Genomic DNA, 12,929 nt, shown 5'->3' with positions numbered 1-12,929 from the left:
GGGGGGCAGGGACACACAGAGGACAGCTGTGCACCAGGGGGGGGGGGGGTAGGCCCAGGGTACTGACTGCCCAGGAGGCAATCACCAATGTCCTGGGGTCTTACCAACAATCCCAGGAAAAGATAGGTCAGGTGCTAGACATCATGCTGGAGAACCAGTGGCTGTAGGAGGAACACCAACAGGAGATCAGGAACGAATTGCATGCCCTCAACAACACCATGGTCTCCATAGCAGAGGTTCTGGGTGATATGGCCGACATAATGAGGGACTACACAGCACACCAGCGAGCCCCTACCACTAGCCAGTCAACTGAACAGCCCTCCACATCTTCTACAGCGAGTGGACAGGAGGCCCTGGCACAGGACCCATAGGCCACCAGAACCCCTCCCCCTGCAGAAGGTGAACCACCATGCAAACGTTCCCTTTGACTAAGACAGACACTAGAGACACCTGCCAAGACAAAGACACCACCAGGAAATTAGACCCTCCTGAATGTCCCCCTTGTGTTTCACTCTGTCACCTTGTTCACTTTGAACTTCCATTGATCCCCTTCTTATGTCCCCTTAGACACTGGACCTGTGCTACAAACAGACTTGCCCAATATCCTGAACTTACCTCTACCATCACCCCATTCCATTGCATTATTCCTTCTAAATTGTTACTTCAATAAACACCCTTGAACACAACTTGAGTGATAGTGCTTTATTTGAGAAATAAGTGCAATGTTTTGAACTGCTTCATCTCCTGAACGTTGTGATTCCATCCAAAAAATGGCCTGTTGCAGTTTGTAGTCATCACATCAGTACACAGTTGTAACCACATCAACATCTGCAAAATAGGAAGGCATAGGTGACAATCATTTGGGATGCTAAGGAAGTGACTGCCATCATGCTACAGCCAATAGTCAGAGGAATGGTCAGATCCACTGTCTTACCTGTCTGTCATTGGAAGCACTGCCTTATAACTGATGTCCTCATCCTCTGCTGGATCATACTCACTGTCCTCAGAGTCCACTGCTGCCACAGGAGCACCCTCCTCCTCCTGCAGATAGGGCACATGTCATGTGATGGCCAGGTTATGCAACATGCAGCATACAAGAGCTATCTAGCAGACCTTCTCAGGGAAATGGCAGAGAGATTAACCTGTCAGAAGGAGGCATCTGAACCTGGCCTTCAGGAGAACGAAGGTCCTCTCAATTATTTTCCTTGTTCACCCATGAGCATCATTGTACCTATTCTCAGCCCCTCTCCTCGGATTCATTACAGGGGTCAAGAGCCAGGACAGGTTTGGGTAGCCAGAGTCACCTGCAAGAAGTAGAGACAAACATTAGCCTTGCACAATGGCATGGGGGATAACTCTTGAAGCCATACGCTGACATGCATTGGGTGGGGACTCAGGCTCACCTATAAACCACACCCTGTGACTCTGTAGTTGTGCCATCACATGTGGGATGCTGCTATTCTTCAAGACGAAGGCGTCATGCACCAACCCTGGATTCTTGGCAGTGCCGTGGGAGATGTACTGGTCAGCCAGGCACACCATTTTCACACTGAGTGCGTGGAAACTCTTCTGATTCCTGAACACCTGTTCATTGGCCCTGGGTTGGAGTGGGGTGTTAAATGCTATATATGTTTTTATCAATGGCCCCAAACACTTTTGTGTTAGAAATGGGGTCTTTGGTTGACAGTCAGGTTACCCCCTAACCTAGTAAGGACCCTCAATCTAGTCAGGGAAAAGGAGAATCAACCTCAGTGAACCCCCGCTGACCTACTTGGTAGCTTGGTACGAGCAGACAGGCTTAACTTCAGAAGCAATGTGCAAAGTATTTGTACCAACTCACACAGTAACTCAGTGAAAACACTACAAAATGACAAAACAGAGGTTAAGCAAAATAGGTAATGTTTATCCAAACAAAACAAGACCAAAACAACAAAAATCCAACATACACAAGTCAAGATATGAATTTTAAAAGAATCAGGCCCTCATTACAACCATGGCGGTCGGTGATAAAGCAGCGGTAATACCACCACTAGCCTGGCGGAAAACAAAATGGAATCACGACCATGGCAGAAACCGCCAACATAGACAGCCACTTTAACACTCCGACCGCCACGGCGGTAGAAACAAACCCTGCGGCGGTCACTGCCAACGGACAGGCAGAGGCCAAAGTACCATATTACAAGAGGCCTATCCGCCATCTTTTCCGGGGCGGTACCACCGCTATCAAAAGCACGGCGGAAACAGGAATTGGAACGGAAACCACTCACCTCTCGACACCCAACGAGGAACCAGGACGCCAGGGAGTCCGAACTACATGTCCTGCCCATGCTGGTCTTCCTCCTTCTGTATCAGGAGCAGGAAAGACGCCATCGACGACCACGGTGAGTACTGCACCTACAACACAGGGAAGGGTGGGAGGGAAAAGAGAGTGACACATATACGCAACACGCAATACCCCCACCCTCACCCACAACACCATACACACAAATACATGCAGCAACATTACATAAACACCCCTTTGCCCCCTGGAAGAACGAAAGGAAAAAAGGAAATTATTGTAACAAGTGTAATCTATTAAATATCAGATAGTGCAATGTCAAAAATCAGTATATACAAATAAGTACACCAACTACACAAGTACCAACTACACAAGTCCGGATATTAATCAAACATCGTCCATGGATCAGTGTCCCAAAATGCATGGGCGAAGCCCACACAAGATAACTGACTCCAAAACGGAGATAACACTGCAGGGGCATCAGATCGAAATGAAACAGGCACCTCAGGGGGACGGGGAGGGGGGAACCTCAGTTCCACGAGGGGGCAATGGATTTACCTTTCCACATATGCCCTTGCCTAGGGGAACCCACAGGCCACCACCCCCACCCAGACACCTTGTCAAGCGTGCAGAGTCAGCTGATTGAGAGTGCACCCCATTGTGTCTGCTGTGCTGCCCTCAAGCGCCAATCCAACTCCAGATATGCCACAGCCAGGATCCGGTACATCAGGGGGGTCATGGTGCGACAGGCACCCCTTCCACGTTGGGAGGCCATCCCCAGCTGGGCCTCCGCTGTCTTCTTGCTCCAACGGTGCAGGTCCTCCAATCTTTTCCGGCAGTGGGTGCTCTGTCTATGGTAGACCCCCAGGGTCCGTACTCCATTGGCGATGGCACGCCAAATACCCTTCTTCTGGTGGGCGCTGACCTAGAGGAAAAGTGAAGTTATATTGGATGTTACTATCCCGTACAGTTCTTCTCACGCTTTGCCTAAAAACCTCCCACCCTGGCCCAGACATACATACACACACACTATCCTCACATGCTGGCCTGTCCTGCCCCATCCATCCACGACACTCCATACAATCATGTGCCATCCACCATGCTCACAGTGTACTCACCTGTTTGTCTGGAGGACCGTACAGTTGCGTGTACTGGGGGAGGACCCCATCCAGTAGTTTATCCAACTCCTCCGAAGTGAAGGCACTGTAGCCATCGTCGCCTCCAGACACAGGTCACAGCAGCACTTGCAGTGTAGGTCCTCTCCTGTTGAAGGTCAGGTATCAAGTGATTGAACATTTAGAAAATGGCGGCCACGTCCGCAGCGGTGCGTACCTTCACTGCCGGCATACATCGTCATTGGCTTCTGGAACCCATAGGGCCCAATGTTAACCAACGCTGAATTGAGCTGCTGTCTTCGACTGCCTACCGCGACGGTGTACAATGCCAGCGGAGTTACCTCATTTCCCCTTGTCCCACCTTCCAGGTCAGGCAGCCACCATTTCAGGGGGCCACATGGCAGCCCAAATAACTGCATCACACCTATTTAGGCCAGGAATATGGACAGACAAAGGCACATGGAGAAATTGTAATGTTTTTGCAAAACAAATTGTGATTTCTAAGTGTTGTATTACCCCCTGCTCACTGTTCTCCTCCATTGGGCACGTCCGCTGGGGCAAGTGATGAGATGGCGGTATCCTCTGGTGTACAGACCCCTGGTGGACCTCTAGACAATGGAAGAGAGACACATAATTATCACTTACAGACTTGATCGTGCTACAATCCAGGAACTGTGTCACCAGGTGGAGCCATACCTGCTTTCAGCTATCCGCCATCCCACAGGAATACCCCCCCTAGAGCAGGTCCTGTCTGTACTCCATTTCCTGGTCAGTGGGTCTTTTCAAACAACAGCGGCCATGGCATCAGGGATGTCCCAGTCAATGTTCTCTAACGTGTTGTCCAGAGTGTTGTCTGCCCTGCTGCAACACATGCACAGCTACATTGTTTTCCCTCAAGTGGAGGATTTGCCCACAGTGAAAGGTGACTTCTATGCCCTGGGACATATCCCCAACATCATTGGTGCCATTGATGGTACACATGTGGCATTTGTCCCTTCCCTGCAGGAATGAACAGATGTACAGAAACCGGAAAAGTTACCATTCAATGAATGTGCAGATGGTGTGTTTGGCAGACCAGTGCATCTCCCATGTGAATGCCAAGTATCCTGGCTCAGTGCATGACGCTTACATTATGAGAAATAGCAGCATCCCTTATGTGATGGGGCAACTCCAGAGGCACCGTCTGTGGTTAATAGGTGAGCCTAAAGTCCCCACACAGTTTAATTTGCTGTCTGGGAATGAGAGGTTCCCTAATGTTTGGAGGATGTCTAATAGTTGTCCCTTGATATTTGCAGGTGACTCTGGTTACCCAAACCTGTCATGGCTACTGACCCCAGTGAGGAATCCCAGGACAAGGGCAGAGGAATACTACAGTGAGGCACATGGGCGAACTAGGAGGATAATCGAGCGCACCTTCGGCCTCCTGAAGGCCAGATTCTGGTGCCTCCAACTGACAGGTGGATCCCTATACTATTCACAGAAGAAGGTGTGCCAGATCATTGTGGTCTGCTGTATGTTGCAAAACCTGGCTTTGCTACGCCAGGTGCTTTTTCTGCAGGAGGATGGGCCTGATGCTGGTCTTGTGGCAGCTGTGGATAGTGAAGAAGAGGAGGCAGAAGAAGAAGATGTAGACAACCAAAACAACATCATCATGCAATACTTCCAGTGACACACAGGTAAGAAGATGGAACTGCTTCCCACATCTCATACTAATGTGGGACCTAGGACTAGTCTTCCTTTTTCAATCTGTGTATGGACTCTGACTTGTCACTTTTCCTCTCCATTTCACAGATCTGGGTCCAAATTTGTGCCCTCTGCTATGTTTACTCCTGGCCTACAGCTGTGTAACATTGGTATGTTTACAAGTACATTGACATTGCTATATTCCAGAGATTTTCCAATTACACATTTGTGAAAGCGCATACTGACTCCAGATTGTTTTGTGCTTCAAGGGTATATATTTCTCTGCAAATAAGTGGAGGGGGGTGTGAAATGGGCTGGGGTGATGGTGGAGGAATGTCCATGGCAGAGTCCAGTCTCTTGGTCTCACAGGTGCATTGTCCAATGGGACATAGGAAGTGGAGCTATGGCAGTTTAAGGTGGACAGGGTGACAAAGTGGGACAGAAGGGTGACTTTCATGAGAGTCTCATTTCCTGGCGGTGGTCTTGGCAATATTCTGTGTCTTGTTCCTGGATCTCAGGGACCGTTTGGGGGTGGTTCTCCTTCTGCAGGGGGTAGGGTGCTGGTGGCCTGTTGGTCCTGTGGCGGTGCCTCCTGTCCACTAGCGCCGGCGGAGGTGGAGGGCTGTTCATCGTCCAGGCTAGTGTCAGGGGGCCGTTTGTGTGCCACTGTGTCCCTCATGGTGTTGACAAGGTCTGCCAGCACCCCGGCAATGGTGACCAGGGTGGTGGTGATGGACTTCAAGTCCTCCCTGATCCCCTGGTAGTGTTCCTCCTGCAGCCACTGGGTCACCTGAAACTTGGCCAGTACTGTGCCCATGGTCTCCTGGGAATAGTGGTATGCTCCCATGATGTTGGAGAGTGCCTCATGGAGAGTGGATTCCCTGGGCCTGTCCTCCCCCTGTTGCACAGCAGTCCTTCCAGCTTCCCTGTTGTCTTGTGCCTCTGTCCCCTGAACCGTGTGCCCACTGCCACTGACCCCAGGTCGCTGATTGTCTTGGGTTGGTGGGTTTGCCTGGGGTCCCTGTAGTGGTGGACACACTGCTGATTGTCATGTCCTGGGGACAGAGGGATGGGCCCGCTGGGTGGGTGCTGTGCTGGTGTTTCCTGAGGGGAGGATCTATGGTGGTTTGGGACTGTGTCAGGGGAACCAACTGTCCCGAGGTCCCTGATGGGCCGGGCTGGTCATCTTGATCCAGGCGTGCAGAGATGCTGTCATCACTGTGGGCCTCTTCTGTGGGGGGACTGGATATGTCTGGCACCTCCTGTCCGGTGACGTTGGGTAGGGGTCCTGTTGCGGTGTAAATGCATAATTTTAGTATCTGTGTGTGCCATCTTGTGCATTGGGTGAAGTACCCTCTACTCCTGTGCTTGCGTCATTGTGTTAGCCCTTTTGTGATAGTTGTTTTGGGGTCTGTGTGAGTTTCTGTACTGGACATGCTTTGGTGACGGTGGTCAATGCATAGGTGTTGCATGTAGGGCCTTGGTATTGAGATGTGTGGGTTGTGATAGTGGGACATATGGAGTTGATGGTGTGATGGGGTGATGGTAAGAGTGGGAGTATGTGATGGCATGCAGGTGGGGTGGGGGGGGTGAAAGTAGTAAAGATATGACTTACCAGAGTCCAGTCCTCCTGCTACCCCTTCTCCTCCCATATTAGTTGTGGGGGAGGAGGTGGGGGTCCACCGCCAGTCCTCAGTACAGCAATCTGCTGTCTGGATACCACGGAACGCACCTTCCCCCGTAGGTCGTTCCACCTCTTCCTGATGTCATCCCGTGTTCTTGGATGCTGTCCCACTGCGTTGACTCTGTTGACGATTCTCCGCCATAGCTCCATCTTCCTTGCAATCGATGTCTGCTGCACCTGTGATCCGAATAGCTGTGGCTCTACACGGATGATTTCCTCCATCATGACCCTGAGCTCCTTCTCTGAAAACCTGGGGTGTCTTTGAGGTGCCATGATGTGGTGTGGGTAATGTGTGAGGTGCTGTCTGTTGTGATGTGTGGGGGGATGTGCTGGTGTGTGTTGTTTGAAGTGTGTCAATGTTGTATATGTGATGGTGTTGTTTGTCTGTGGATGCTGGTGTTGTGTTAGCTAATCTCTCTCTCTGGCCTTCTTCCAAATTTTTGGTTGTAAGGGTTTGTGGGTAATGTGGGTGTGTGCTTTATATTGGATTGGATGAGTGGGTGTGGAGTGTGTATGTGTATCAGGTGTGTGTATTTCGAATTGTCCAATGTGGTTGTGTTTTGTAAGTGTGTGGGTATTTTGAGTGCGGCGGTGTGTACGGCCAATGGATTACAGTGGTTGAAAGTCCACCACGTTGATTCGTAGGTCGTTTTAGTGTGCGTGTATTCTTGTTGGCGTGACAGTGTCGGTTTTGGTATCGCCAGTTTATCACTGACCTTTGGTGTTGCGGACTTGTGTGGGTGTCTGTATTGTGGCGGATTCCGTGATGTGGGTCATAATACCTGTAGCGGATTTCTGCCACCGCAGTGAAATGTTGGCGGTCTTCAGCACGACGGAAAGCGGGATTTACCGCCAAGGTTGTAATGAGGGCCTAAGAGTCTTAAGTCCTTTAGGAAACAGTGAGACCATTGTTAGCATACAAAAGTACCTGAGTAGTGTCAAAATAACACTGTACGGGTGAGTGTATGTTGGAAAAAGCCAGCGATGCGTCGATTTCTCACTCTCAAGTGACACCGTGCACCGTTCCTCCTCTGGTTGGGTCGCATGTGTCGTTTCCCTCCTCTCCTGCAAGAGAGCATTGCGCCGGTCTGGGCTGGCACCTCGGGTCCGGGCAGGCTTTGCATTGTTTCTCCACGCCCAGCAATGTTGCTTTGAAAATCCGGTCACACAGTATACTAAAACCGCGCTGCCTGGGGTTTGCGTCATTATCAGCCTCCCTTAGCAGGTGTTGCGCGTCATTTCTCCAACCTCATTGCTTCGATCTTTCAGCCGCAATGCAGGTGAAGAGTTGATTTCAGCTGCAAAGCCGATGGCGCGTCGTTTATCAGCCATGTCACTGACGTTGCGTCGAAAATTTGTCCGCACTGCGGTATGTGCATAGATTTTCAGTCTTTGTCTTGCAGCTTCACTTTTCAAGGGCCCAGGAACTGGATAGGTCACCACTTGGCAGGGCAGGAGTCTCAGCAGAGAGTCCAGGTGCTGGCAGGGGAAGTCTTTGATGCCCCTGAAACTTCAACAACAGAAGGCAAGTTCAGTTCAAGCCCTTAGAGATTATGCACAAGCAGGAATGCACAACACAGTCCAGTCTTTTTCCCCTTTCACAGGCAGAATCAGCAACTGCAGGATAGCTTCACAAAGCCCAGTCATAGGCAGGACAGCACTTCTCCCCAACTCTTCAGCTCTTCTCCTTGGCAGAGGTTCCTCTTGATTCCATAAGTGATCTAATTTTCAGGGGGTTTTGGTCCTTTTCCCATACTCCTCTCTGCCTTTGAAGTAGGCCTACTTCAAAGGAAAGTCTCTCTTGTTTGTGAGATCCTTTCTTGCCCAAGCCAGGCCCCAGACACTCACCAGGGGGTTGGAGACTGCATTGTGTGAGGGCAGGCACAGCCCTTTCAGGATTTGCATGTTACACCCCAGCTCCCTTTGTGTCAATGTATAGAGAGAGGTGCAAACGGCCCAACTGTCACACTAACCCAGGCAGGGAATCCACAAACAGGCAGAGTCACAGAATGGTTTAAGCAAGAAAATGCCTACTTTCTAAAACTGGCATTTTCTTTTTGTGTTGAAATTATTTATTAACATTGCAAGGTGGTACAAAGCAGAAGGGGATCTGAGTCCCTACACATGCAAGAGATGACATAAAATGTATCACATTTAGGCAGAATACAGCCAACAACACGTCCATGCATTGTAAAAGAACATTAATAATAAAGAGTGAGGAGGTAAAGATGGGGGAGAAAGAAGAAACTTGGGGTGGGAAAAGAAAGGGGGGATAAAGGAGAGGAGGGAAAGGGATGGCAAAAGTGCAACATAGTTGGCCTAGTGGTTCAATATCAGTGATGGCGTGGCTCACTGGAAGGAGGCGCAATTCAGGTGGACTTCATACCATCTGTCCAGTCCAGAACACCTTTACAGGTCACCCTTCCTCGCATTAAAGGACAGGATATCCGGGTCCATGTACACAATACCGTGCACCATTTACAGGTAAAGATTACTGCCTTATGCGACAGCTGTGACTCATTAAGATATAATAGTGGAGAGGCCCAGTAGAAGAGGAAACAAAGGACCCGGGTCTGAGTCCCCAAACTGAGGATGTTTGCAATGCCCACTAAGGCCCACAGAGGGCACAATGCAGGGCAGCCCAACTTATGGAAAGAAGGATAATGTAAAAGAAGGGAGAGAGAGAAGAGAAGGTAGAAGAGGATTGAGGAGTGAGGAGAGGAAGAGAAGGGAGAGGGAGACTGATATCAGGAGGGTAGCAGGTAACCCCGTATGAAAAAAAAGGGGGGAGGGAGGAAGGAAGGAAGAAAAGAAAAAAGGAAAAAGGGGGGTAAGAAAGGAGTGGGGGGGGCGAGGGAGGGGAAGGGGGTGGCAAGGACAGGATAAGGATGCATCACGAGCTCCCTAGGGTGAGAGCTGAGTTGGATTCCGCCACGATGGGGGGGGAGGGAAAAGGGATGAGGAGACTGAGGTACTAGGGGGAGGAAGGGCAGGGGGAATGTAAAGTATGAGGAGGGGCTGACATATAAGAGTGGGAAGTGCGTGTAGGGGAGGGGGGATATCAGCTAGGACTTTGGTCTTGAATGTTTGGTTTTGAACGGGGGCCGACGGAGGAAGAGACAGGGAGCGGCAATGGGCAGGTGTAGGTGGTGGCAAATAATTCTCGACAGCCCTACTGCAAGGAAGGGGGTCCACACCTGGTTAAATATGGCAGCCTGATCCTGGAGGTTATAGATGACTCTTTCATGTGTGGCTATGCAGGTCATTGCCACAATCCATTTCTCCGGGGTTGGGGAGATTGCAGATCGCCAGTGGCAAAGGATGCAGATTTTAGCGGTGGCTAGCGCCATATGCTACAGACGTCTATGTGGCCTGGGCAGGGCCGGGAGGGAGGCCATGTCATGCAATATGATAAGGGAGGGAGAGAGCCGTACCTGGAGCGGTATGGACTCAACCAGAGCGAGGCCCACAGCTTTTAATAAAGGCTGAACCGTCGGGCAATCAATTAGGATATGGAGCAAATCGTGTGGTTCTGTGCAGCGCCAACACTTTGCATGTGGGAGGAACCCTTTTCTATGTAATTTCGCTGGAGTCCAATACCAGTCATATATTACCTTGAAGAGACAGAATTTTAGTCGAGCTTCTCGGGTACCCCTGTCCAGGACCTCCAGAATGTCCGCCCAGTCCTCTGTGTCAAACGTTCGTTGCAGTCAGTCTTGCCATTTTAAATGTAGCTTATCCTGGAGAGGTTGTGAATAAAGGTGTTGTTCGATGGCCTCGTAGAGGCCTGCCATAACAACTTTGCGTTTTCCCCAAGTTTTTAAGTAAGTTACCACAGACAAGGTCTGGAGTCCCCAGCGAATTGAATCAGCGCCCTGTTGCAAACAGTGTTTGAGTTGCAAATATCGCCATTCCTGCCGCGGGTAAAGGTTGAATTCCTCCTGTAGCATAGCGAAGGATTTGGACGTTCCATCCTCCAGCACCTGAGCAAGGTCAAGGATACCAACTCTGCTCCATTGCGGCCAATTAAGCACTTCCCTACCTATCCATAGGCCATTGTTCTATAAAGGGGACTGGGTGTGCATGAGAGGATGTACCCCAAACAGGCGATGAGCCTTGCGCCAGGCTGTGCGGGTCGCCTTTAGGATCAGATTCGCTGTACCAGATGACGAAAGACCTCTGCGATAGAGCCGGCCGAGCCCCCTTTCATGGGAAAGCAGAGTTTTCTTTAAAGCCGCCCACTGCAGTGGCTCTGACGATCCAGGCAGTGTGTGAGCCGGTTGTGACAGGTGTAGCGCTAGTGCATAGTGTTTCACTGAAGGAAGTCCTATTACCCCATGGGAACGGCAGGCCATTAGCTTAGCTGATGCCAGACGTGGCCACATAGAACCCCAGACAAAGGCTTTTATATGTGTATCAATTGACCGCAGGGTGGTTAAAGGCACCTGCAAAGATAGAAGTCCCAAAACATAAGTAAAGCGAGGGACCATGACCATCCGTACGACCTGTACCCTACTGTCCTGCTATTTGATAAATTTTGTTTTGACCAATGACTTTGTGTTTCACCACTGCGCATATTAGTTGCTCAATGTTCACCAGTAGCACATGGTATGTTTTGTTCAGTTTAGCCGCCTATTGGCTTTGACATGGCATTAGCCATTACTTTCTGTATTCAGTTTAGCCGCCTATGGGCTTTGACATTGCATTAGTCATTACATTCTGTATTCTGCCTATTGGCTTTGACATGCTGTATCCAGTCTAGCCGCCTATTGGCTTTGACATTGCATTCCTATTGGCTTTGACATGATGTATTCAGTTTAGCTGCCTATTGACTTTGACATGCTATTAGATATTCTGCCTATTGGCTTTGACATGATATCATATATTACATTTTGTATTCAGCTCCGCTGCCTATTGGCTTTGACATGATATCATATATTGCATTTTGTATTCAGCTCCGCTGCCTATTGACTTTGACATGATATTATACATTGCATTTTGTATTCAGCTCAGCTGCCTATGGGCTTTGACATGATATTATACATTGCATTTTGTATTCAGCTCAGCTGCCTATTGGCTTTGACATGATATTATACATTGCATTTTATATTCAGCTCAGCTGCCTATGGGCTTTGACATGATATAAGACATTGCATTTTGTATTCAGCTTAGATGCCTATTGGCTTTGACATGACACTAGACATTGCATTTGATATTTAGGTTAGCTGCCTATTGCCTTTAACATGACATTGCATTTGATATTTAGGTTAGCTGCCTATTGCCTTTAACATGACATTGCATTTGATATTTAGGTTAGCTGCCCATTGCCTTTAACGTGAAGTTAGACATTGCAGTTGAGAATCCAAGCTGTATTTTTCCAAGCTGTGTTTTTGCACCAGATGAACCAAGATGTTTGGCTCTCACAGTAGACTAGACCTGATAAGAGAGGGTACATGGGCGTTGTTTTTCCTCGCTTGAGCTTGGGAACAGGAGTAGTCTTGGAGACCTGGCCAGTCTCCAAAAGGCTTGCTCAGTTTCCCAGGTCTGAGAGGAGGGGGCACACCTTTGTAACGAATGTAACAGGCTGCAGAGAGTCAGATTCGAATCTGCCGGACCTCGTGCTGGTGCTTGGCGCCAGCTGCCAGCATCCCGTGTGGGTAGATGAAACTCTTTCTCGCGGCTGACAGGGGTCATCAGCTTGCAGACCTTAGAAAGATGTAGCTGTAAATAGTTCCTACACGGTGAAGTATTTGTTTTGCTTTGCATTCAATATCTTATAAATATAACCTGCTGTGTATATTGCAAACTGATATATTTTTGTTTGATTAACGCGGACTTGAAAGCTACTAATTCGTCATTCATATAACAACAATAAAAGTCTTCTTTGACCTCAGAAGTGCATTTCTGTTGTGTTATGTTAGTGCTTAGAAACTAAATGAGAGGAAAGCACTACAATTGGTACCTGGAGTCGTGGGGTCGGTCATTAAGAGGTGATTAAGAAGGGGTTTGACGAGTTAGTAGATTTCTAAGTGCACACTTTAAAAGTGTAATTGTTTTTTGTTGTTTGGAGAATTACAGAAATTGTTTTCTGTTTGGAGAATCACAGTAGCACGGCAGACCATGTCTGAGAATACATGTGTTGATGAACTGCCTGATGGTGCTAAGAAAA

This window comes from Pleurodeles waltl, chromosome 5 (genome assembly GCF_031143425.1).
Source record: "Pleurodeles waltl isolate 20211129_DDA chromosome 5, aPleWal1.hap1.20221129, whole genome shotgun sequence".
Lineage (NCBI taxonomy): Eukaryota > Metazoa > Chordata > Amphibia > Caudata > Salamandridae > Pleurodeles > Pleurodeles waltl.
This window is presented reverse-complemented; position numbering follows the sequence as displayed.